The following is a 26,382-nucleotide window of genomic DNA, read 5'->3' on the forward strand; positions in this document are numbered from 1 at the left end:
GACCAGCTGAGTCACTGATCCAAGGTTGGTTTGGTACATGGAGATACCGATGCTATACTAAGAAGAATAGTGCACTACTTCTTCCTCATGTACACTCATCTACACACAGAAAATGCAGATGAATAATGTTTCTATACATATATATATATGCATATGCAATATTTTGTTTCCTTTTTCTTTCCACTGTACCAAAGGCCATCTGTGGATTTTATTTTTATTTACATTTTATTCCATCACTCTTCGACTCCAGTTTTGTTTCTGTAGCTTTGCAGCATCTTGCCTTCTTAGAAGAGCAAGTCACACCTAAATTCTTTCAAGGATTTTAAGAGAGCAGGATCCAGGCTTCACTGTAGTGATAGAAACTAAGTCAGCTCCAAGGGAGGCAGATTTACCACAGAGTAGCTATTTGTAATGCGAGTCCGCAGAGAGACCCAGCGCTGTGGGGTTCCAGCCCTCCTCCTGAGAACAGGCTGGCCTTTGCCGGCTGGCTGACCGCACACAAGAGAAAGCTTCAAGACCCCCAGTCCACGACACAGCCCAAATACCCCTCCTCTCTTTCCCTCCTGTAAAGACGATTTCTGTTCAACTTCGTAGGAAAAACCAAGAGGTTTTTTTTTTTTTTTTTTTTTTTTTTTTTTTTTTTTTTTTTTTTTTTTTAATGGTTTTTTGTATTTTTTTTATTGTTCATTTCATAAGATGCTGTTTCGATGTGGAAAAGTCAAAGCATAAGTAAGAAAAAGAAAGCAGTAAGGAGTTTTCCATCAGATAGAACTAGCACAGGAGACAAAGAAACAAGGTGAGTAGAGCTACTGAAGCAAGGTGTGTGCAGGGGCTGGGGAGGAGTGTCTCCCAAAATACCTGAGGGACCGTGGTGCTGAGGCACAGGCACAGGCAAGTGCCCAGCCTGGAGATTTCAAATAAGAGTTTCCTGGGGCTCTGACACTTCCGAGTTGGAAGGGTCTACAGTTTGCTCTATGCGCATAGAGAAATTAGCTGATAGCAGGAAATTTATATTTCATTTTAAAAGCTAGAGAGTAAGAAACAAGATGCAGGGAAGGAACGAGCGGCAGAATCAACCGACACAGATATTGATTGGTAGGGCTAATCTGCAACGTAATGCTTTTTACACCAAAGAGACAGCTAATGAATACGTTTTAAAAGTGAATAGTCTGGAAACGAAATCCCTGTTGATCTGGAAACATTGATTTAAGGTTGGGAAATGACTTTTCTGGGTAGAGAGGACACTCTGTGATTCTGTTTATATTATTTAGAGCTTTTAAGAAAGACATGTTTTTCAATGGGAAAAAAAGAAAGAACGTCGATAACTGAAATGTTCTGCAATCTTAGGTCACAAACATCTCTAGGGCAACAAGTAAGTTTGAGGCTAGCAGAACTCTCAGCCCTGAAAAGATCGCATCTTCTACTTAATGTTTGGCATGTGTTGCATACTTGCTTCATCTGGTTCTCTTGCTAAGTAGATTAAAGAAAGAGGTGGGAAAAACAAAATTCCTTTTCCCCCTCACCATGATGTGTAGTGGTTGAGGAACAGGAAACTACCAGGTAGACACAATCCAAGTCAGGACAACTGTAGCAGAGGATATGAGCTAGGAAAGATGGAGTCAGACAGGAACTGTATCAGGACAGTCTGCTATGTCCAAGCCATTGAGCAGAGTAAGAGGTGTTATAATCACTAATGGGACTTGGCTTTGCAATAGAGCAAGAGCTTTCTGAAAGAAGATGCCATCCTGGGGCTGGAAAGATGGCTAAGAATTTAAGAGCACTGCTGCTCTTCTAGAGGATCCAAGTTCAGTACCTAGCAGTTCAGTAGCTCAAAATTGCTGTAGCTCCAGCTCCAGCGGACCCAGTGCCCTCTTCTGGCCTCCATGGGCACTCTCATGCAAGGGCATTATCATACATGGGCACACACACACACACACACACACACACACACACACACACAAATTTGTCAGTCACAGTAAAGCAGGAAAACACAGATGCCAGCTTCATCACTATAGGGTTAGACCTCAGTAAACCCATGAAAATGTCGTTAAGGTTGCTGTAAGGAAGTCAAAGCATGGTTCTCATCACAAACTTCCTGAGTGACCATACAAAAGATTAAAAATATATTGAGACCCTTAAACCAAGTAACAATTCAGGTCAGCTCCTAGGAAGAGAGTTAGTGAAGACACACAGAAAGATGGCCATTCAAGGGGCAGGACAAGTCACACTCAGGAGGAAACTTAAGCTGCTAAGGAGCCATTAGAATGATGCTTTACAAAGAAAGTGATATATTTATTGTGGGAAGATAACAATAATAACTACAATTAAATGCTGACAGCCACAGGGCACTTAAAAAAAATGTGCCTTGTCTCTGAGTTCTATGATTGTATGATACCATTTAACAAGCTTTTCAACATGTGGCAGAAACATACTGATCACTTGCTTTAAGGGAAAGAAAGACTGTGGGTTAGAGACATAAACCTCCATGTTCCTCCATTCTTGCACTAAATACAAGATCTTCAGAGCCAGGGGCTAGGCACTCACTGTTAGATATCAAACCTGGAGAGAGACATAAAGTGAATGCCAATCTTGACCGCGAGTTGGTTATGGTCCAGCCTAGATGAAGAAGAGATGGCTAAAATACTCTGTAAGAATATTTACTAGATGGGTTTGTGGACTAGGTAGATGACCAGGGTTGGTTCCCTCTCCTGAGATAAGAGCAGCCCTTTCTTGGTCTGTATGTTGAACTCAGAGTAGGACCCACCAAATAACCCTCCTCTGAGATCCGGAACTCAGTTTTTCATTTCTCTAAGGACTCCCATTGGAGGCAAGGGATTAAAAGAGAGTCAAGCAAGGCATGCCCCTTAGGGCACAATTCAATTTGCATCTCTGAGCCCTCTGGCTTCAGGGTTGTACACAGATAAGGCTCCTTAGGAGTCTTCCAAACAGAGGATGGGTTAGCCGTCCATTTGAAGGAGGCAAACAGAGGTTTACCGAAGCTGCAAACAGAGGTTTACCGAAGCTACAGCGAAGTTCCAAGATGGAAAAACACAGAATGGAAGGATTTCAAAATACTGGGCCATGATCCCAGCAGAGATGCCTGCTGGATGACAGTGGGCCCACTGCCCAGATCCTCAGAACTGAAAACAAGGCAGCGTGGAGCCTCCAGGGAGATGGGTCCAGTACTCTGCAGAGCTGCAGTGAGTGCCCCTCTGCCATCCTCCAGCCCAGCAGTCAACACAACAGAACCTCCTTCCCTGTGCATCCAGGCACTGAGAACCCACCCACACCTCTGTGTTGGAACCTTTGAGCCCACGGAAGAGAAGAGCAGAAGTTGGGAACATCAACAGGATGCACTCATTGTTTGAAGGACGATTAATGGGGAAACAGCAATAAGCGGGAATCACAGGCTGCAGGACAATTTAGCAATTAAGAAAATTAGAGGCTGCAGTTTCAGGAGACAAACTGTCAAGTTAAAAGCAGGAGGGAAACAAATATAAACTGATCCTCCTCGTCCTCTGCTCGGTTCATCAAAACATGGTTCAATTAGGCATAGGGGGTTGTAGTGTGTGTTGAAGTTGCAAGTGTGGGATGTTTTACACTATCAGACCCATAGGTTGAGTGCCCTCCAGAATCTTCTCCTTGTGGGCATCTGAGAAGTGCTCCCGGTACTAGCCCAATGCTAAGGTCCTACAGACACACCGTCTCATGCCATGCCCAGCTTCAGATGAACAGTGCTCCCCAATCTACAGTTGAAAAACTCAGGGTTCATGATCCATCACTTACTTTGTCCTAAGGTCAGACAGTAAGTTCTGTGGTATTACAAGAGAGACTGAAGGATGTACGTTCCCAAATATTAGGTTATTTCATGATCAAAGGGCTTCTTTCAACCCCTCTCATGCCCACAGGCCTCTCCTAACCCCCAAACAATTCAGTCTCCATTCTTCAGGATGACAGGGGGCCATGCATGAGCCTGGCACATGAGTGTAGCCTACACTTCCCAATATACAGCATGCGGCAAATGGGAGCCGCAGGAGGCCGCTCTGCCAACAGCAACAGCTTCTCCTCACCTGAACCTGCTCTGGTTCCAATCTTCCTGCTCAGTATGTTAATGTCAACCTCACTGCCAACTTCTAAGTGCACAGCTTGGTACATGAGTCATTTGATCTCTTAAATTTGACCATAAGTGTCAGCCAGGACCAAGTTTATTCTCCCTTTAGCTGGATGAGTGTCAGCCTTGCCCCCCTAGGCAGAGGGACTGGGAAGAAACCTACAGTAGAAGGTCAAGTTGAGCCTTTTGGACAATGAATGACTGAGTGGTCTGTTCTTGACACTGCTTGCCTAGTGCTGATTCGAAGACAGGTCAGAGCGAGTGAGCGAGAAAGGCTGCATTGTGACCCAGTTAAAGAGAATGGGTTAGACTCTCAGTCAGGAGGGAGAAGTAGGTCAGCGTGAGGCTGACGGAGAAGTGAGCCTGGAGATGATAACGGAGAGGGATCCATGGGAGACAAGTGTGGGGAACAGGACACAACGAGCGATCTGGTGGCTCAGTGGGCAGGTGAGTCTACAGAGCAGAGAAAGCATGCAGGAAGTGAAGCTGCCTTGAAGAATGGCGGCACAGGATCTGGCTCGCCAGCAATTGCTGACAGAACTAATGACCGATCAGCAGAGTCTAACAAAGAATAATGCAGCCTGCTACAAGACGAGTGGTTAGAGCAAATTAATAATCTGCAGACAGCAGTGAGAGCACCTTATCAGAAACCTCCCAACTCTCAAAGCCTTTAGTTAACTATACGTCAGGCAGCGGTGCTCTGTGTAATTTATTTCATGTCTCGTTCAGAAGATGAAAGGGTTGCATCACCCTAGCCGCTTAAAGATTTTCTTTTCCTAATGAGAATGATGTGGCGAATTTACATTAACTTTGCTTTGATGGTTTGGGATCAGACATTTGTGCCACCACTGAAGGGCTGACTATGATCACAGGCAAATGCCTGTTATGGAAGTGAGGCCAAGTGGCAGATGCCAGAAGTAAGGATGATGCTCACCGTCTTCCTGGTTGCTTCTCGGCAGCTCGCCTCGCCTCTCCTTGCTCCAAAGAAGTGCTAGGTCAATCAAACTCTTCGCAATCACCACCTTCCCCCCAGTAGTGATGAGTAGACTGCTCTCAGCCTGTTCTACAAATGTGCAGAGGGAATTGTGAAGCAAAGTCTGGGATTCACGGCCTGCCGCTTTGGAGGACCCCCTGCTCTGGGTGGGTGAATGCCCGTGTCCATCTGAGAGTGAACCGAGCTATAGCCTTTAAAACAAGGGAGCCAAAATAAACCAACCACATAACTGAAACACTGAAACATTTGACCCGAGTTTATTTAAATTCTTGGAACTGTGTGACAGATTAATAGTCAATGATCACAGGTGGTTACTGAATTTGAGTTATTAATTTGAGTTAACTAGATATTTTTTTACATTTATCTTCTAATTCCAAATTAGACTCATTTCAAGTGCTCAATAACCACATGTTGCCCATTGTTAGCATGCAGCACTATGGATCTAGAGCACTTTTATCATCACAACATTTTCTTGGGGGCAGTATTCCCTTAGCTCCAGCTTCTAGTGTCTCTGAAATACAGGGGAAAAAAGGTGAAGGTCAGAGACACCACAAAAACATAATCAGATGACTCCAGCATGAATTTTAGAAGACAAAAGTGAAGTCCGTGGGTGAAGATTTGAAAGCTGAAAATTTGGAAAACAACTTTATTAGCTGAAAAGAATGTAAACATAACTTCAAAATAAATATAAACACTGGCTGGATTCTACTTCAAAAACACTCCCAAAAGGTATTTATTACAATCAGCTTCCTTAAGTAATAGAAACGCATGAATATGGAACACACACTGAACAATATTACAGAATTGCTGATTTGTTTTAGTGCAGGTATATTGTTAGGGTGTTATTGAAGAAAATGTAATTTTTAGAATAAGCCTGCGAAGAATCTGGGTTGTACTGCCCTGAAGTCTACGTTTCTCAACTCCCTCTCCCATCTCTCATTTACATATGTTTTAAGATAATAGTCTTGTTATCTATCTGTGTTTCCAAGCAACCCAGACTGGGCTTCAATTTACAAGCCCCTGAAGTGCTAAGACTACAAGTATATGCCATAACACAGAGATAATTTATTTTTAAATAATCTAGAAAAGCATCCATACACTCTTTATTTTTTGAAAGCAAACATTATAAAATGTTAAAAACTGTGAAACCTGGGTAAAAAAAAAAAATTGGGAATTCGTTCCAACTTTCTGCAGCTTTTTTACATGATTGAAAATTTTTTGTTTGAAAATCTTTGTGACATAGTATCCCAGTGGAATTTACAGAGCTGGCGGTTAAGTGTCAAAACTCCCATTTATATTTGAAAGCCCCTGCGCTTGCCAAGCCAGGTGAGGTGATAGTCCCATTCCTCTGACACTGTCTTATTTACACACGTGTATGAGAGATCATCTGAGAGGAACCGTTGTATCATGTCCCATGATCCATCAGCCTTTAGCTCTCTGTGACTCACTATTCATGGATGGAAGAAAGCCTTCACATTACACAAGTGTGAAATCTTCAGTATTCTCCTCCCACTCTGGAAACAATCAATTTCATTTTAATCCCACTGGACCAAATGTCTTTATTCTTCTCCTCCTTTTCCTCCTTTTTACTTTTCAGGCAGGATGTTGGAATTTACATGCAATATTTTTGTTAGCCCATCAAATTTGAGACAGCTGGCTTCTTGAATTGTGTCTATCTCAATGGCTTTTGACTCAGAAAAGCTGTAACAAGAAGGTTTCCTACTTAATGTCAAAAATTGCTTCAAAAAGTCAAAATTAATTATATTTACTGAAAAACCAGACTAGCTTCTCCTGTTGGGTAAAGAAGAGGGGAATGTAAGCCATTTGTTGGTTACAGGCTCTGAATGAGCTGCTAGGATGTGACCTAGGGAAAATAAGGAGTTTTTCACAAGGCAACATGGGACAGCGTACTTTTTTAAGCAGGCAGAGAATTCTTCAGGGCCAGAGAATTTACATAAAGACTGCATGCCTTGACTGGGATCCCTGAGGGATCATGTACTGTGTGACACCTTAAACATGGAAAAGTCAAGTACCAAGAAAAGGCTCAAGGGTGTAGAAGAATTACATCTACTTATTACCACTACAGGATGGATTTCATGGGACATCAAGAGATAAACATGGAGCCCAAGAACCTAAACACCCTTTGATCAATCATGCAAACTGCCCTCAAAATGAGCACATAAAACCTATGACAAGCATCATGCTCATATCTAATGATCGATGGTATTGGGAAAAGGGAGTGGGTTTTGCTTTGGATTTCAGCAGGCCTGTTGGCCAGTTCAAATAAGGAGCTACTAGTATTCCCCATATGCAGATCCATCAACTAGGAAAACAGAATGTAAATGATAACTAGGGCACAGCCAGCAAGATACCAGCCATGTATGCATTGTCCCACAGGTCCACTGGGTGCTACACATGGGTATGGCAGCCAATGAGCAAGGGCTGAAGCTCAAGCAAAAGCAGAGACATTCTCCTCTACATGGGCTATATCAGCTAATAAATGAGGTAATAAAGTAATGACACAAGTGAGTATACGTTCCAAAGTAAGGCTAGAGATTGTGGAGGAGATGTCTGGATGAAATATGAAAGACACCATGAGAAGGAATACTGTATTTCCCACAGAGGACCTGTGATAGGAGGCAAATATAGCTTTACTGGTGTGTTGTTGAAACATTTTAGACCACACATCACAGTAGATAACAGAAACTATGTATAACCCAGAAACATACCCACAAATACCAGGTTCTGTACAGATTTTATAGTCATACATCCAACGACATCTCAAGGGTCGGTGTAGAGACGGGCTCATGCTGAGTGTGGGCCAGCAGGAGCCCTCCTTCAAATTCAGATACATTATCAGTTTATTAGTAATAAAGTTTATTAGTAACTTTATTAGGTCAGCTTTGTTGTTTAGCTTGTAGAGTGACTGGGTAAAACATTACTCAATTTCCACTCTGAATATAATTATCAGCATTGTTTTCACCTATAATTTCACCATAGGAATCTATCAAAGCCACTTGCTCATGTGTATGTGTGGTTTAGTTCAAATGAAATACCTCAATCTACCAGTCAATATAACTGCAAACTGTTCCTGCAAACTGTACGCTGAAATGGAAAGAATGAATAAGGACACCACTCCAACCTGCCTTATAAGGGTGTCCCCCACATTCCCTCAAAATATCTGTGTTATGCTTTCACAGGTGGATGGGTATAGGCACCAGTAGCCTGCAGGAGGTTGTTAAAAATCGAATTTTTCATCTGTTTTACACTGAGACAGCTAATTGAGATAAAAAGGGAGGCCTGCCCCCTTCTAAACAGAAACAGAGGAGGAGTGGATTGAGTGGGAAGGGCAGAGGAAAGAGGAGATGGAAGGAGAGGAGGAAGGGGAAAATAAATGAATAAGAAAATAAGTAAAATAAATAAATTAATTTAATTTTAAAAAAGAAATAGGTCACAACCCCTGCCCCCCCCAAATAAAATCATCACTCAAATCCAAAAAAATGAAAAAAAAAAGTTGCAGTATTTTCTGTCTGTGCTCCAATGAGCATCTTTAAACTTTCCCTGGATGCTTGTCTCACTTAAGAATCACTGTGCTCTGCACTGTGGAAGAAGAGTAATGAAGAGTAAGGAAATGGTTTAGACAAACTAGCTGAGGTGAGCTTTTCAGGGGGATGAAAGCCTAGTTGCAGGAGGGGGACATAGCATGCATGTGGGACATGTGTCTGTGGTCATGAGGGTATCACTGCATGCATGCATCTGTGCTTAACGTCTCTTGAAAAGGGAGAAAAATGTCTATCATTTGCAGACACCCCTGAAATGTAGACTGGGGCCAAGAGAAAGGAAGCATTGTTTATCTCGAAGAAGCAAGTAAAGATGTAGGGAATAGACCTCCGCCATGTCATTCTCTAGGGCTGGGACCCACAACAGTAGATGCAGGGAGGGTTTGGCTTCAGAGGGAATCCTATCTTCCTGCTGTAGCTGTGCAACTATGGAGTGGCATGTTTGAGGATGGGGGTATTAAGTAAGAGGTGGTACCCATCTTGCCACTGTTTTGTTTCGCTTTCCTAGTGCAGAGGGATGAGATTGCTCTTGCTTGGCTGTGAGTGAAATATTGTGGAAGGTGCTCAGCCTGAGGAGAACAAGATTCAGAAGATTCTGAATTGTTACAGTTCCAGTAGGGAAAAGAGAGATGGCGAGCAGCTTATGGAGGTTTTAAGAACATCAAGAACCATGCTGAGTTTACAATACAAAGACTGGATTTTAGCTGACACCATTGCAGAGAGGCAGTGGATAGAGGGATGGCTTCCTCAGCAGCTCAGACAGCTTCAGGGCAGCCTGAGAGAGCCATCTGCCTGGTTTGCTAATTGATGTGTTGATTAGTATAACTACCTTAAGACAAAGGGGACATGGCTTATTATGAATGGGGCATATTTAAGTCTTACATTGAATAGAGCACATAGATATCATGAACTCAGTAGTACAGCCCTTAATAGGAATCAGCACATTCTGGAAACAGGAATAAAATGATCAGGTAAATTCTCCTCAAACTTAAAATACTTCCATCTTTTGCTCCACCTAGGCGTGCAGTGGTATGACCAGCTTTGCTCTTGACTGACAACTGGATCCAGAAGGGGAACCCAAAACTAAGCATTAAACCTGACCAAATGCCCAGCCTACCCCGGCCCACGGGAACACCCTTGCTGCTACAGGACACACCAAAAAAAATCTAAAAGCTTTTTGCTGAATATCCTTCTAAGATACACATTGCCAATGTGATAAAGTGTAGTATCTTCTGATGTCTTGAGGCACATTAATGCTCTGGTACTTACCCGGCTCTTCCCTTCACAAACCTCATGGCTATAGATACCTTGATGAGGTCTAAATTTCCTTGGCCATCTCATTTCTGTCTTTGAAGAGATGACCCTTCTTAAAATGCTCCAGACAGATTCTGCCTAACATCATTGAAAGCAATTTCTTTAAGCCTTTCTGGATGCCAAAGGTTAGCTGTTTGTTGCCAATGAGAACAACATACTGCTACCTCATCAAGAGGTTACCAGAGATCAGTCTGTCATCAGAGGGACTTACATACAATGACAAAATAAATGAGAAAAATATTCCCAATCAATTGGTAATCATGTCCAGATACATTTTAATGCACTGATATGAGAAAAAAAAACTTTCCCATCAAATTGTGATTTTTACTGTTTTAATTCGGCCAAGCGTTATGTGAGTGCACATAAAACTATAAACAGAATGAGTCCTTCAAACATAAGCCATCCCTAGAGACCTTGACAAGGAGTGCTATGGGACAGATTTGCTATGCACACTATATAAAGACCAGTATCCCATGTTTTATTTGATGATATCAATGTGTCTTGAGCTAAACTTTAAATAGACTCAGTGATTTTTATCTGAGATTTGCAAATTCATTGTAAAAAGACAGCTGGTCAACAGAAAATAAATATAGCCCCAATTCCTTCTTGGCAACACGGAGGACGCTTAATCTGCTCTGTGAATACAGCTGATGGTGTCGCCTGGACCATTTGTGGAGAGTGATGCAAATAGCTAGGAAAAAAGTATGGACTCTGAATCTGGAATAATATACATCGCAGTTTCATCATTTACCTTACCAACTGTGTGTCCACTTGCAAGTGCTGGACTTTCTGAGCCTCTCTTCCTATCCCATAGAATGAGAATAATGATACCTCTATCTCACATTTTGGGAGGGACAAGTGAAAAGTGTCAAATAAATCTTCAGAGACTAGTCTATAACTGTGACTCAATGATAATAGCACTTTTATTCCATTCAATTCCATGTCTGAAGCAGACATAAATACTACACACACACACACACACACACACACAGAGAGAGAGAGAGAGAGAGAGAGAGAGAGAGAGAGAGAGAGAGAGAGAGAGCGCTCATTTAACACAGTGCTCATCATATAAGCAGAGGACCAGAGTTTGGATTCCCAGAACCCAAATAACAAGTCAAGCATGGCAACATGTGTCTGTAACTCCAGGCTTTTGTGTAGAGGACATGGAGATATGTGAATCCCTGACACTTCTTGGACATTCAGACTAGCTAATTAATTATCTTCTGGTTTAGTGAGAGACTCTACCTCAAAAAATAGAGCTATGGAGGAAAATGCTCAATGTCAACCTCAGGCTTCTACATGCACACCTATATGCATAACACACACACACACACACACACACAGAGAGACAGAGACAGAGAGAGACAGACAGACAGACAGACAGATAGAGACAGAGACAGAGAGAGATGGAGAGACAGAGAGAGAGAGACAGACAGAGACAGAGACAGAGAGAGATGGAGAGACAGAGAGAGACAGACAAACAGACAGAGACAGAGACAGAGAGAGATGGAGAGACAGAGAGAGAGAGAGAGAGAGAGAGATCTAAGCATAAGGCTGGGTGTGGTGGTGTATACCTTTAAGCCCAGCATTCAGGAGACAGAGGCAAATGGATCTCTGTGAATTTGAGGCTACCCCACTCTACGCATTTTCCAGACCTTGTCTCAAAAAAAAAAAATTAAAATGTGAAAGAGTTAAATTATATTGCAGAACCATCTTGACTATATATCTCTGGTCACCATTCCTTCTAACAGAAAGTCCTTCCTACAGACTCACATTGCTCACTTCCCAACCTCACTCAAGGCTTTGGACAAGCATCCTCACTAGCAAGAACATGCCCATAGTCCTAAAATAGCAATTTTCCGTCTCCTCTTATCGTTCTATATTTTCTGCATAATGTCCATTACTTCTTGGGTTTTGTTTTTAAATTTATCTACTTTTTTACTCACTACACTAGGAAGAGATTGAGTATGAATAAAGATTTCATTCAGTTTGTTTGTTCTATATTCTCAATGTGTTGAGCAGCATCCATCTGGATTTGTTATTTTTCTCCTCATGATGAAAAGCATGCTAAGATAGGCAACATCAAGGAGGGAGGATTTATTTTGGCTCACAGTTTTCAATACATCACAGCAGCAATGCCATGAAGGAGATCATAGCAATGTGTAGTTGAGGCTTCACATCTTGGTGGGCCAGGAAATAAAGAGCTCAGACCAGAATCAAAGGTGGATCTGATCTTCAAGGTTTACTCTCAGTGACCTAACTGCCATCCACTAGAACCCATATATCTCAAAAGGTCCCCAAACAGCACCACCAATATGTGGCAGGGACTAATTATTTAGATGCATGAGCCTATGATGGACATCCCTGATTTAAATTAATAATAGCAGATGCTGTCCAACAATAAATGAAAAAAAAAATAAGCCGCACATTACCAACCCCACCCCCAACTCTCCAGTTCTTTGCCAACTTCTTGCTAGATATTTTTACAGACCATTCTACCGTGATGATTCTTAGAAACATTCACTTAGGGACAATAGTTGCCACCCCTCCTGTTACAAAGTTGTATAAAATTTAGTTTTTGCTCCTAGATGAGTTAGTAGAAAATAGATGGTTTGGGATTCATAATGTGTATTGGCTGTGCAGCCAAAAGTAAGTAATTCAATTCAGTATGTATTCACTGAAGCACTGAACTTTGTAAAAGACACCATGGATTATCATAGGCCCTGCCCTCAGACTCCTTCCAAGTGGATTTCTCTCTTAGCCATAAAACTCGCTTTTTATTTTCAACTGCAAGAAAGAATCTAATTCTCTACCTGCAAACTCTCACACACATTTCATAAATGCAGCTATAAATCCCAACTTCAGCAATTTTGATTTTGCTATCTCCAACCCATAGCTCCTCACAACTCATAGATTCTGAGGATGGCTCCTAATGAGACACCATATTGTGTCTCTGAAATCTTCAGTTTTGATGTTTCATTCTCCTGAAGGTAACATCACCACCTATTTTGCCCTCCACCCCAGAACCTCAGAATTCAACATGTTCCTTCACAATCTTCAGTACCTCCAGAAGTTTCCAGACTAGCTATTATTGTCATCTCCTTTCTTCAGACTCTCACCAAAACTTAACTTGAAAACCAACAACACAAACACCTGTGAGGATATGAAGGAGATTCTCTGGCATTGCCGGGTAAACAAACAGAATTTATGGAAGACAGTTTGCCAAACACACTCTTAATGCACCATCTGACAATCATATCCCTTGGTACTTAACTAAACTAGATGAACTCTTGTGTCTACCCCCAAAATTGAAACTGTACACAAACATTTATGGAATCTTTATTCATAAACACCCAAACTTAGAAGCAATCAAGATGTAAATGAATGGATAAGCATATTGTTGCACTTCCAGAAGATAGAATATTACTCAGCACTAAAAAGAAATGGGTGGTCACATCTTGAAAAGACACATCAGAGTCTCAAATGTATATTATTAAGGAAAATAAGCAATCTGAAAAGAGTTTCTACTGTCTGTATGATTCCAACTACAAGACATCCCAGAGAGGGTAAAACTATGAAAAAATGGAAAACGTCACTGCTTCTGAGAGATTTGGAGAACCAGATACCACAGTGGCAAATACTACTTACTATACTCAAACCAACAAAATATACATCAAAAGTGAATCCCAACATAACCCACAGAATGGGTGGCATTGTTATACAAGTGTAAGTACATTGATTGAGAAGGTAGCTCTATGATGTGGAATGTTGATATTTCCAGCATGCACTTCAGGTGTTTCACAACTGCTTGTAATTTCAGCACTTAAGAAATCATAGCCGGGCGGTGGTGGCGCACGCCTTTAATCCCAGCACTCGGGAGGCAGAGGCTGGCGAATCTCTGTGAGTTCGAGGCCAGCCTGGTCTCCAAAGCGAGTTCCAGGAAAGGCGCAAAACTACACAGAGAAACCCTGTCTCGAAAAACCAAAAAAAAAAAAAAAGAAATCAAATGTTTTCTTCTGGTTTCCACAGGCACCCACACACATGTGGTATACACTCACATAGACACACATAAATAAAAATAGAATTTTTTTTATAGGGAGAGCAGAGCCTGGAGAAATGCCTCAGTGGGTAAAGAACACTAGCTGTGCAAGAGTGAGGAACTAAATTTAGCTTCCAGCATATATTTAAAATGGTTGTGTGGCTACACACAAACATACACACACACACACACACACACACACACACACACACCTGTAACATAGTGCTCGGAATGAAGGAGACGGGGGATCAATCGACCTTGTGGCATTCAGCCTACCTACGGGTTCTCAAAGGAATAAGACTGGAGTGGTAACAGAGCAGGATCCTCATGAACTCCCCTAGCTTCCACACATGTGCACATGGGCAAACACACCAGCATGTCATTGAATATTCTTGTGGTTATTCCTGGGACCCGTGTTCTATCTCAATAGTCTACATGTCCCTTTGGTCCTCTTATCTACTTTCACTCTTATGGCTCTGTCGTTTAATGTATAATTTGAAGTTGAGTTCTGTGATCATTGCTTTTTGCTCTGGAATGATTTGACTGTGTGTGTGTGTGTGTGTGTGTGTGTGTGAGAGAGAGAGAGAGAGAGAGAGGGGGGGGGGGGGGGGGGGGGGGGGGGGGGGGGGAGGGAGGGAGGGAGGAGCGAGGGAGGGAGGGAGGGAGGGAGAGAGAGAGAGAGAGAGCTCACATCAACTTCAAAATTTATTTTTGCTAGTTTTCTGAATGTGACATTGGAATTTTGGTGGTGGAAAGTCCATTTTCTCTATAGATCATTTTCAGTAACACAGCATTCTAATATTAGTCTACCATCCCATGAGAACAGGAGGTCCCCAGCTACCTGGCTTTCAGTTTCTTCTTTAGTGTTCTATTGTCTTGTTGCAGGGGTCTTTCACTGCCTTAGCTAGGTTTGTTCCTATGAATTTGTGGGTTAGTTATTGTTAGTTCGAGGTCTCAGCTTATTTATTTATTCCAAGGCAGAGTCTTAATATCTGGCCCAGGTTGGTCAGGAACTTGACATGCAGTTCAGGAAGTCCTTCAATCCCAAGCCTTCTTTCCTCTAACACCTGGGCTGTCAGGCGTGTTGTACCATACCTTGATGAGCTTTTTTCCCCTTAATCTCAGTTTTGTGAATAAAGTTCAGAGGTCGAGTAATTTGGCTATGATAACGGAGGTAACCATGATGGGAGCTAGGACCTGAGAAATTTGTAACCCTCATATAACACAGCCTCTTACTATTGACTACGCCCAATCAAGCCCAGTTCTGTGGCACCCCAGAAAGAAGTGACTAATTCAACCCCCTGAGGGGTGGGGAGGCTTCTCTGATGAGATGAAGACTGAGATGGATCTGGACCAGTGAGGGAGGTTTCAGATGAAGGTGGTGTGTGCGTGCGCGTGAGCACGACTATGCTTTAAAAGGAAGGGAGTTGTGCAAAAAGTGTAAATGAATCCACCAATCTCTTTTGGGGGCCATCTCATCTTCTCTGCCCCTGAAAACCAAACTCAGGACTCCAGGAATATCTGTAAAGGGAACTTCCAGTCCTGGGCACACTCATTCCTCAACACTGCAATGTCTGTCTCCCGCTACATTCCACTGTTTCAACATAGCCTCAGTTTTAACTTCACATGTGATACATCTTAAAAATAGCATATTGACTTTATGTCTGGATGTACATAATATATTCTATTAACATCACAGAAGTCTCAGAATAAATGTTAGTCACTGGATTTTGAATGAAAACATCCAGAGGGAAGTTGAATTAAACTATGCAAGCAGCGAGGAAAGGGCAGACGAGGAATTCCTGTGAATCCATTCCCCTTCATCTTTGACTCAATAGTCAACAATGTATTGAAAAATAAATAGCTGAAATTTTGACTTCTTACCTGAATAAGTGCAAAGGACATGATTTGCCCTGGATTTATTGTCATCTGTTATTTACTTATTTATTTTAACATGAGCAGTTTGTTAATCCTACATAGTCTTTCTACATAGTCATGTTCTCAGTGAAAAGATGGTGGAGCAGACCTGGCATTAATAATTACCCACAACCCCCTAAATGGATCACCTCCTCCAAGTCATCAAACAAAGATTTAATCACTTCCTCCATATTCACAACTGAGTGCTAAAAAAGTCATTGGTAAACGGAGGTGAGGTTTAGCTTGGGTGATTTATAAACCTTGTTTCTGTTGTTGTTATCGTTTTATGATCAGAAGCTAAATTTTAAACATACTTCACAAGAGTCTTATGCAGTGTTAGGGAAAGAACACATTTGTATTGATTAAGGTACTGTGGAGATCAGGTTCTGGTTTCTGTTCTTGTTTGCTGTGCAATTGAGAGCAGGTTCTGGCCATCTCTGTGCTTCCCCTCCTCCCCTTCCACTGACAATAGCTTCTACATACAGAGCGAGTAAGAGTGTTACCTGAGAATGAACCTTCCTTAGCCCTGGCACACAGAGGAGCTTAGAAAGAACTTCCTTTGCCCTGTATTCACTGCTGACTGAACACTCATGCTAAAATGTCCCTTATGACTTTATTGGTCACTCTTTAATTCCAATATCCATGCAATTTAAAAACTAAGAGGAAACAAAGAAAAGCAAGGGAAACTTATTGTGTAATTCAGAAGCAATTATATAAATAACCATCCTATTCCTCCCAAAGGCAACCAAAGCTTGCAGGCTAAAATGCCACATTTGATGGATTCTACCCTGGTCCCGCGATTCTAAAGATAATCTTATCTTCATATATTTCCTTTAAACAAACAGAAAAGGGTAATTTATTCTTCAGTGTGTTTTATACTCTCATTTAAAATCAGCAAGGTTTCATAAAAGCCACGATCTCATCTGCCTGCAGTAACAGTTCAAATGGTGTGTGCCCCAGAAACCCATTTCCAGATAACTTATATCCAATCTTTCAAAAGAAGATACTTTAATATTTAATTTCATCAATGTCAGATGCGACTTATTTCAGAAATCTCTCTTCTGTACTACTCTAGCCAAGTCTATAGACCATAGTTCAGTTTTTTGTTTGTTTGCTTGAAGACTCACCGTTCTGCTTCTGAAAATGTCCTTGCCTAGAAAGGTCACATATGGATGTCCTAGAACCCCTAAAGCATGATCATCTCCCAAATGCCACACAGGAGGTCCAAGATACTACCTAACAAACACCATCACCCCATTGTCTATCCCATGAGTTATGCTATTTAAGTAAAAGTCTGACTCATGCACCTTGTTTTTGGCTCCAGGGAATGGAGGAGTGGCTCAGTGGTTAGGAGCACTTGCTACTCTTCCAGAGGACTCAGCTTAAGTTCCTGGCATCCATACAGTACCTCCAAACTATTTATAACTCTGGTACGAGGAGCTACAAGATCATCTTCTGGCCTTTGGGAGCACAGCACACACATGGTACACATACATACATGCAGGCAAACAATACATACAAAAAATAAATAAATCCTCTTAAAAACTAAAATGATGCCTCTATCTTCTTATTAATATTAAAGTATTCAGGCCACTCTTTAATTAGAGCAAACACTGAATACTCTCCCACTATGCACCATAAATTGTGATAGAATTGTTTATTTTTATTTGTATTGTTTTATTACTAGTAACAGTTTCACACATGAGATGCACTTTATTGCTGCTTAGGGAGTAAAGTAACCAAAGTTAACCCAAGTACAGTAACACAGTAGAAGTGGTGGGATAGCCCATGGTGAAGCAGAGATTTTAACAATGACCTTGGGAAGAATGTTGTTGAATCCACAGACTATGGAAGCTCTGGGCGAACATGTAAAGCAGCAATAAAGAAAAAAGTCTAATGACTTGAAGGAAAAGCAAACAAAGATTGGCCAGAGTAAGTTGTAGAATTGCAGAATGGCAAAATTCAATGGGTGAGTTCTGAGAGGAGGCCGTACCCACAGGTTAACTGATGTGTAACTACTGCTAGGTGATGGAGTTTGTCACTGAGCAGGGTAGAAGAGAAGCTTTCTATGCTGGGAAGATGATTTCAGCAGAGTACAAAACTCATCTAGCAGAACTTCGAAGCCAACCATGATAGAGACAAAACTTGGCTGTTGGAGAAAACCAAGCTCTGGGTATCAGCATTGCTAGTGAGTGGAGAATGCATGACCAGGTGGCTAGTGCAGCCTGGCCAGGCTGGCCAGTACCATTAAAGCTAGCATTCCATGGATTGGTGTCTTTTAATATTGTCACAGTTAACATATATCACTTGCATGAATGAGATCCATGTGATGTTTTCACACATGTATGCATGCCACCTTGTCCATGTCATCAACACTTCCTCCACCCTCTGCCCACTTCCAATTGTTCCCATGTTCTAGCAACTGCCTTCCAAGTCTCTGGTCTGCTTTCAGGTTTTTGGTTTTTGTTTTGTTTGTTTTTGTTTTTTTCCAGCTCTGTTGTTTTCTGTAGCTTTAGAACCTTTCTATTTATTTTTTGAAGTTATAATTTAATTATAAAATTTCTCCTTCCCTTTCCTCCCTTCAAATCCTCCCATATATCCCTTCCTGCTCTTCCTCCAATTCAAGGCCCTCCCTCTCTCTTTTACTGATTGCTGATGCCTGGATAAATGTAGATGTATACACATATATATTTCTAAATGTAACATGTTCTGCTCATATGCTACCTGTATGTGAAGGGACTCTAGCCAGCTCCAGAGTGTCGGGCATGACTCTGGCAGGCCTTGCCCTTCTCCCCCATTGCCTCTACCTTGCTTAAAAAAAATGTTAGATTCCATCCTAAAGCTAGTCACCAAGGTCTATTCCTTTATTTGACCATTTCCTCCTCCTGAAGCTAAACTATCAGGGTTCAGCAATCAAAAGCCCCCTTTGGCTCACCTAATTAACATGCCCAGTTAAAATTAAACAACTCATCCTAACATGGGATTTCCCATTTTACCTTTATAAACCATCATTTACCTATGTGCCATGTCTGTTTGCCCTCTACCCAGAGGCAGTCCTTTGTCCTCCTCTAGGACAAATAACCCTGCCCCCCTTGATCCCTTCCTTCCTGCTTGTCCTCTATCTCCTCTATCACTGCATCCTAGTCCATTCTAACTCAAACCTTCCCTCTTTCTCTTCTTAAAATTGCACCTGCAAGGTCATTTGCTGCTGCTTTTCTGCCAGAGTCACAAAGCAGCCACATTAACTTTTCTTCCCTGCCAAATAAAGGCTCTCTCTGTGACAACAGGTGTTTGGATGTGGTTTGTGCCTAATCAGGGGTCTGGAAGGGAGCCCCAGTTGTACAGAAGTCTCCTTCAGTATGTATGTTTTTAGGGCTAGCCATTTGGCCTTGAGCAACAAATTGGTGTGTTCTCTCCCAAACAGTAAGTTTTTACATAGAGTCAAATCCATTTGGTTGCTTTTATGTATGTGGTGAATTATTTCACCTACCAAAGCCTCCATCTATATTTATCTAAATGACAATATTTCATTCTTATTTGTAGCTAAAATATATTTGCATTCATGGTTTTGAGAGACCAGCAACACACAGTGCATCTAAAATGGAAAAGGACTACAAGGCATGGCTGACTGGCTTCCAGGCACCCCAAGGTTAGGGACTCTTTCGCAGCAGTGTGATTTTCTTTATCTTGCTCTCAGGCTCCCCTGAGGATCTCGTTTGTATCAAAGGCAGGCTGGGTGAGCACCAATGGGAAAAGGTTATAATGTACTGGAGGTGGTGAGCATCCCTCTATCGTGTGCCCTTCACCAAATTCTTGTGTTAGCTGATAATAGACAGAGCACAGTTAACATAGTCTCCTGAGAACTATTCCTGACTGATAGTAACTTCTTTGCTCACAATTATTTGAGAAGAAATGTGGCCAAAGACAGATCCATAGGCCATCACACAATCACACAATCCTGGACCTTGTGCTATGGGCCAGGTGGAGCCCAGAGACTTATGAACAATCCGGCTGTGACCAGAGCTATACCCAAATCTCTGCCTCTCTTCTCTTTTCTCTTCTTTTCTCTTCTCTTCTCTTCTCTTCTCCTCTCCTCTCCTCTCCCCTCCTCTCTTCCTCTCTCCTCCCCTCTCTATTCTCCCCTCCCTTCCCCTCCCCTCTCCCCTCCTCTCCTCCTGTGCCCTTCTCTCCTCCCCTCTTCCTCCTCTCTCTCTCTGTCTCCTCTCTCATTACCTCCCTCCCTCATTCCCTCCCTCCCTCATTCCTTCTCTTCCTCCCTGCTCTCTTTCAACAGAGAGAAAACATCAGTGGACATTCTCAAGAACCCCATTTCTGGCTCTGTATCTCAGGGACTTGACCAAAGACATAGATTAGTAAAACCCCTACACATGGAGACCAAGGAACTGCCTAGGGTCCCTGGGCTAACAAGTATTAGAACTAGTGTGACCATTCTAGCTCTGTTATCCAGGACTGGGTGGCTTTCCAGCATACAATGTTTGGATTTATGAACTGGGCAATCCTCGGGAAGATGGAAAAGTTGATAACTCTAGTCACAACTGGGATTTAACCAGTAACATGCCTCCCTCTAAAGATAATGCTTTTTGTCAACATACCCCTGTACCATATGCACTCAGAAGACATGTACATCACTAAGAATGAACACCATGCGATGTACATGTATCCACCATATGATATACAAGCAAGGGTATCCATAGTTCCAAGGAAGACCCATCCCTCTCCTAAAAAATACATTCTTCACTGGGAACCATGAGGTAATTGGGATTCTGTAATAACCATGGTAAGGAATGACATGATTTGTTTCATTAGGTTTGTGTGAGAAGAGTGGCTGTGTATTTTATCACACGTTCAAGGAATCCTTGACATCATTAGGGTTAAGAATCACTATCCAGGAGAATATACCTCTTATCTTTGGATTAAGTAGAACAGGGTGGCTATACTGCTGCCCTGTAATTACTGGTCTCAATAGGAAATGATTCCCAAGAAACTACTCACCCCTGGGCTAAGCAGTATCACAGAGAGCAGTCATCTGCTAGATGGCTCAGTCTGCCCTATTGAAGTCCTGGGGATGAAGGATGTGCTGTGCTGTAGTGTATTTTCTACTCAACTGTAACTGGAAAGACTTTTGCCAATGCTGGTAGCAGATACAGGTGGGGAGGCCTGCCTCTGAGAAGGAGCAGTATCTGGGACTAGGTGTCAATGTGCCCTTGAACCAGATGTACACATTCAGCCCAGGGCGTCCTCAAGTGTGCTTCAGTGGAGCTGTGGCTCCTGATCTTAAACTGAAAATAGAAAGCAGCATTTTATTATTGGAAATTTCTGGTATTAATTTATTATTATTTTTATAACTATTTATTGCATGCTGTTTGCGTACAGGAACCCTCCTGAGTATTGGATGCAGCTATAAACATAGCGAAGTCCAGGTACCTCTGAGCTTGCTGTCTTGTAAGACAGAGAGTCACTAAGACAATAATTTGATATGTCTATAATACTATTTCAACTAATAATAGAATTATTAACACTATGGATAAAAATAAAGCCACTTCAGTACCTAGAAATGTGAAGAGGTTTCCAGAGAAAGCTCTTTGAAGAAAGGGCCTGAGTAAGAGAAGAAGTGAGCCACAGGGACCTTAGGGATAGTGTGACCCTACCAGCAGTTTAATCATGAAGATCAAAGTCCCTAAGACAAAAGGAAGCTATATAGGAGGAAGATTTACTTGTGATTTTCATTTTGGATGGGAAGAGGTGGAGACCTATGAGTTTAGAAGAGTGTTTGCTTTAGTCTTTATAAACTTTATGATTATATATTAATTTCAGAAATTCATGAGTTTAGGACTTTTCATACATGTATATAGTAAACTTTGATCATACTGACCTCCACATTACCCTCTCTTGTCTCAGCCCCACCCTTGGTTGTCTCATCTCTCCTCAAATGATGCCAACACTTTAACTTATGGAATTCTATTCACCTTAGAAATTCATCAGTAGAAGTTTAATTATTTATTTAAATATTTGTTACAGCATTTTAAAATTTCATACATGTGTATGTGTACATCGGTCACCTCAGTCCTTCATTTCTTCCCTCCCTCCAGCTCCCCAGCCTCTCCAAATACTTTTCATCTTCGGCCCTCACTTTGTGTCTTTTTTAATAAATAATTAAGTCCAACTAGTGATATTCATATGCACATGTCAGGGGCCATCATTCAGTGGGAAATAGACAACTTACCAATGGCCATCTCTCTGAAAGAAAAATGTCTTGTCCCAGCCGCGGTGCCTGTCAGCTACCATTAGCTCCTCATCCAGGACTGGGTAGTCAGGAGCCCCTTTCTTCTTCCACGTTCTTCTCTTTGTTGACTTGCTTAGGGTAATAACCTCCATTCCTGTCCTCTCAATTAATGTCTGCCCATGGTTTCTTAATTCTACATATTCATCCAAGCACTTTTTTCCTGATATTTCTCATAGATCTCTACTTACCTAAAATATAGGTGGACAGCCTCGGAGATTTTAAATTACTTTTTTTCAAAGAGAATTCATCATTTTCCCCTTAAAACCTTCTTTCTTGGCCTTATGTCCCCCAATCAAAAGTCAACAACAAGTCCATGCATAAGAACAAAGCAGTAACCCCTGTCCTACATGGTGTAGTGAGTCATCTAGTGAAGCCCTCAGAGTCCACTGACTTGGCACGTCTCCAGTTCTTTTTACCGCCTCCATTGCCACTACCTTGATTTGAGTTGGGACATCTTTCCTTCCATGTACCCTGTAGTTCCCCCTCCAAGCACCGTCTCTGACCTCTATACTGCTTATCTTCTCTCTGTGCATTTTCTACATTGTAGACAGAATGGAAAGCTTCAAAGGACAAGAAGTTAGCTATATTTCTCACTGTAAAATTTGCCCACAACTCACATTTGGATCCAGATAAAATTAAATTCCTCCCTAAGGTGCCCAACACCCTGTTTGACTCAGTCTATACTTAACCATCTACCCTTCTCTCCTTCCATTCTTGCCTCAAACCTGCCCCAGGTACTTCACACCCATGCATCCGTCAGTGTGAAGTGCCCTATGCAACTCCTGGTCCCCACATTGGCTTTATCCTTTACCTGAAACACCTCTTAACTCCATACCCCATGTTGTTCAATATTATTTTAATATATGTTAACTTGTTTATGCTGTGGAACATTTATTTAATGATGCAAAGATGTGTTGCATTCTTTTATGTTGCATTTGTTTAACTCTGTGAAGCTCTGTGTTACTTTGCCTGTCTAAAACACCTGATGGTCTAATAAAGAGCTGAATGACCAATAGCAAAGCAGGAGAAAGGATAGATGGGGCTGGCAGGCAGAGAGAATAAATAGGACAAATCTGGAAGGAAAATAAGAAGGAGAGAAAGAACAAGGAGAGGAGGGACGCTAGGGGTCAGTCACCCAGCCACATAGGCAGCCACTGAGTAAGAATGAAAGTAAGATTACAGAGGTAAGAAAAGGAAATAACCCAGAGATAAAAGATAGATGGGATAATTTAAGAAAATCTGGCTAGAAATTAGCCAAGCTAAGGTCAGGCATTGATAAGTAAGAATAAGCCTCCCTGTGTGATTTATTTGGGAGTTGGGTGGCAGGCCCCCACCAAAGAGCCAAAAGAAAAAAAAGTAAAAACAGCAAAACCAATGAACAACACCACATATTTGTCTATCTAACATCTACCTGGCATTCATGTCCTCTGGTCCTCTTTTAGATACCTTTCCATCCGAGAAGACTCCTGCCAGCCCCTAGTCCAGGCTGAATAGCCTTCTAATCTACTCTCATGGGATAACCCTGAAAGAGCCACTTCTGTGGCTGACCACAGTGATTTCTCCACTCTGTTCCTCTTCATAATCTCTATATTTCTTGAGGATAGAAACATTACATTTAGTCCTTCAAGCTTCTAGTACATAACAGGGGTTATAAAGTGTATTTAAGAAGTGTGTGTGGACCAGATGAATTAGGTGGTATCCAAACTCCTTCACAGCACAAGTTGGGACAGTTACCCTAGGGAATGGAGATCCCTGTTGAGAGACACAGTTAATTTGTTTCAGAGCCAATAGATTACCTGTTTTAGACTGCCTTAGATGTTTAGATGAGTGTGTGTGTGTGTGTGTGTGTGTGTGTGTGTGTGTGTGTGTGTGTGACAGATAGTCAAATCCTGGGCTTTGTGCAAGAGAGGTAAGCATTATTTCAACTGAGCTGCATCTCCAGCACTTATATTTATTCTTTTATCTGTTTTTTCTACCAAGTTTCTCATGGAAGTTGACCTCTTGTCCTAAACTCACAAAAATGAACTAGCCCAAAAAGAATGAATGTCTAGACATAAAAAAAAAAAAAAACAAAACAAAACAAAAAAAAACACTCAAGTCAAAGCTGAAGTCAAAGGAATTTGACTGACTGTTGGAGATAAAGAGAGGCACTGGTATGTCAGTGAAGGCTCCATGGGAGTCTTTCCTTGAGACAGTACTAGGAGGTGCACCTGATTGGAAGAAGTAGACAAGTCTAAATTAGATCCTTCTTTGCCATTCTAGCCATAGCTTATGTCCATACAGAAACTTCCTGCTGGAAGCTTCCTCAGGAAGAAACAGGGGACTCTGCCTCTGGAATAGCAATGTACACAATATTCACTCAGGATGGCACACACTGCTTCTCTTCACTATCCTTACCCATCCCCGATAGCTGAAGACCGAGAGCTCAGAAACTGTAACATCAGTTCAACAAAAACAAAATTAAGGGGCTGGAGAGATGGCTCAGAGTTTAAAAGCACTGACTGCTCTTCCAGAGGTCCTGAGTTCAATTCCCAGCAATCACATGGTAGCTCACAACCATCTACAATGAGATCTGGTGCCCTCTTCTGGCCTGCAGTCATACATGCTGTATACATAATAAATCTTTAAAAACAAACAAACAAACAAAAAACAAACAAAATTAGAAGGAGAGTTCTCAGGGGAAAAGAAACAACCTTCCCCTGTTGTGAAGCCAAACAATGAAAAACTGTAAGTTTGATTAAAATATAAGGCATGGCATCAAAGACTGGAGAGGAAAAAAATGCCAAAATTTACAGTATGATTGAGCACCAAGCAGTCAGACCTTCCAGTGAATGCCAAGCCATGGACTCATCCAACAGGGACTCCTCTAAGTTTCTATGTCTCAAGAAATGTCTTATAAAGCACTTAGTCTCAGTGGTCTTGGTATCCAACTGTAGACAAATTTCTGAACAGTCTTATTAAAGAACTTATTAAGAAACACAGAACCAAATACAGAGGTGCAAGCCATAGAGATCAGAGCAATAGCTGCCAACTAACCTTAGCTTATCACCTTGCTGTAGCTTCCCAAGAAAAACTCTTCTTGTCTCACCTGTGCCTTTATCGCCTTCCTGTTCTGCCTTCTCACTGGCTCGAAGCCCAGCCACATCACTTCCTCATCACTGTCTGTCTATACAGACCTCCAGATCTCTATGGTTGGTACTGGAATCAAAAGTCTGTGTCACCACGCTTGACTGTGTCCTTGAACTCACAGAGACTCTGCCTGCCATGTGACCGGATTAAGGGTGTGTACTACCACCACCTGACTTCTCTTTATAGCTATGACCTCTGATCTCCAGGCAAACTTTATTTATTAACACACAAATAAAATAACACATTTCAGCACAAATAAAATATCACCACATCCAACTGCCAGGATATGCATAGTACATCAGAGGGATGTAATATGTAATGAATAATGATTTAATTTTTAATCTATTATTGAGAATGTCATTGTTTATTTTCTGAATCATACCAAATGTTGGGATCATCACTTACCCTAGATTCTAGCAATCTTGTATTCATTCATACATTCATTCACCCAACAAACATGTACTCAGCTCACATCATGAGAGGACCTGTTGTACTTCTGGTAGTTCCCAGAATCCAATGCTATATTCATTCATGAATCCATTTATTCAGTTATGCATACACTGAGCACATGTCACTTGAAAAAATTTGTTCTGCCAATGGGAGTCTCACAGTGAACTTTTTAAAGTACTACAGAGAAAGATAAAACAAAGAGGAGATGTCATTCAGAAGTAGGTGATAGAGGGTAGACTATTTTTCTCATAAGGAGACACTGTAGCTGCTGCCAGAATAAGCTACAAATGACCATTTGCTGCTTATGGAAGAAAAGAGGCCCCCAGGAGGATGCATTTCTGTCAACTGCTGAGCATGAGCAAAAAGGCCAGAGGTTAAAAAATGAATGTGGTGACAGGTGGGGACAGTAATAGCAGCTATGATAAGGGTCTATCTTGGGGTGGGAATAGGTTAAAGTTTGGAGAGAGGTTTTTCAGCTGTGGGTTACAAAAACACAGAAGGGCTTTGATTTATCAAATTTGATTTCAATTTTCCAACCATCTAGCCAGCTGCTGTGTGCAGAGG

General features: G+C 41.7%; 1 long non-coding RNA gene across 1 annotated transcript; it reads right to left on the minus strand.

Moving 5' to 3' along the window:
• Nucleotides 1–22,272: 22,272 nt before the first annotated feature.
• Nucleotides 22,273–25,548, minus strand: LOC119086362. Its single transcript, XR_005089631.1, has 2 exons — nt 25,511–25,548; nt 22,273–22,504 (listed from the first exon to the last, which is right to left on the minus strand). It is a non-coding gene; the product is annotated as an uncharacterized LOC119086362 (long non-coding RNA).
• Nucleotides 25,549–26,382: the final 834 nt, after the last annotated feature.

The sequence above is a fragment of the Peromyscus leucopus genome, chromosome 20 (assembly GCF_004664715.2).
Source record: "Peromyscus leucopus breed LL Stock chromosome 20, UCI_PerLeu_2.1, whole genome shotgun sequence".
NCBI lineage: Eukaryota > Metazoa > Chordata > Mammalia > Rodentia > Cricetidae > Peromyscus > Peromyscus leucopus.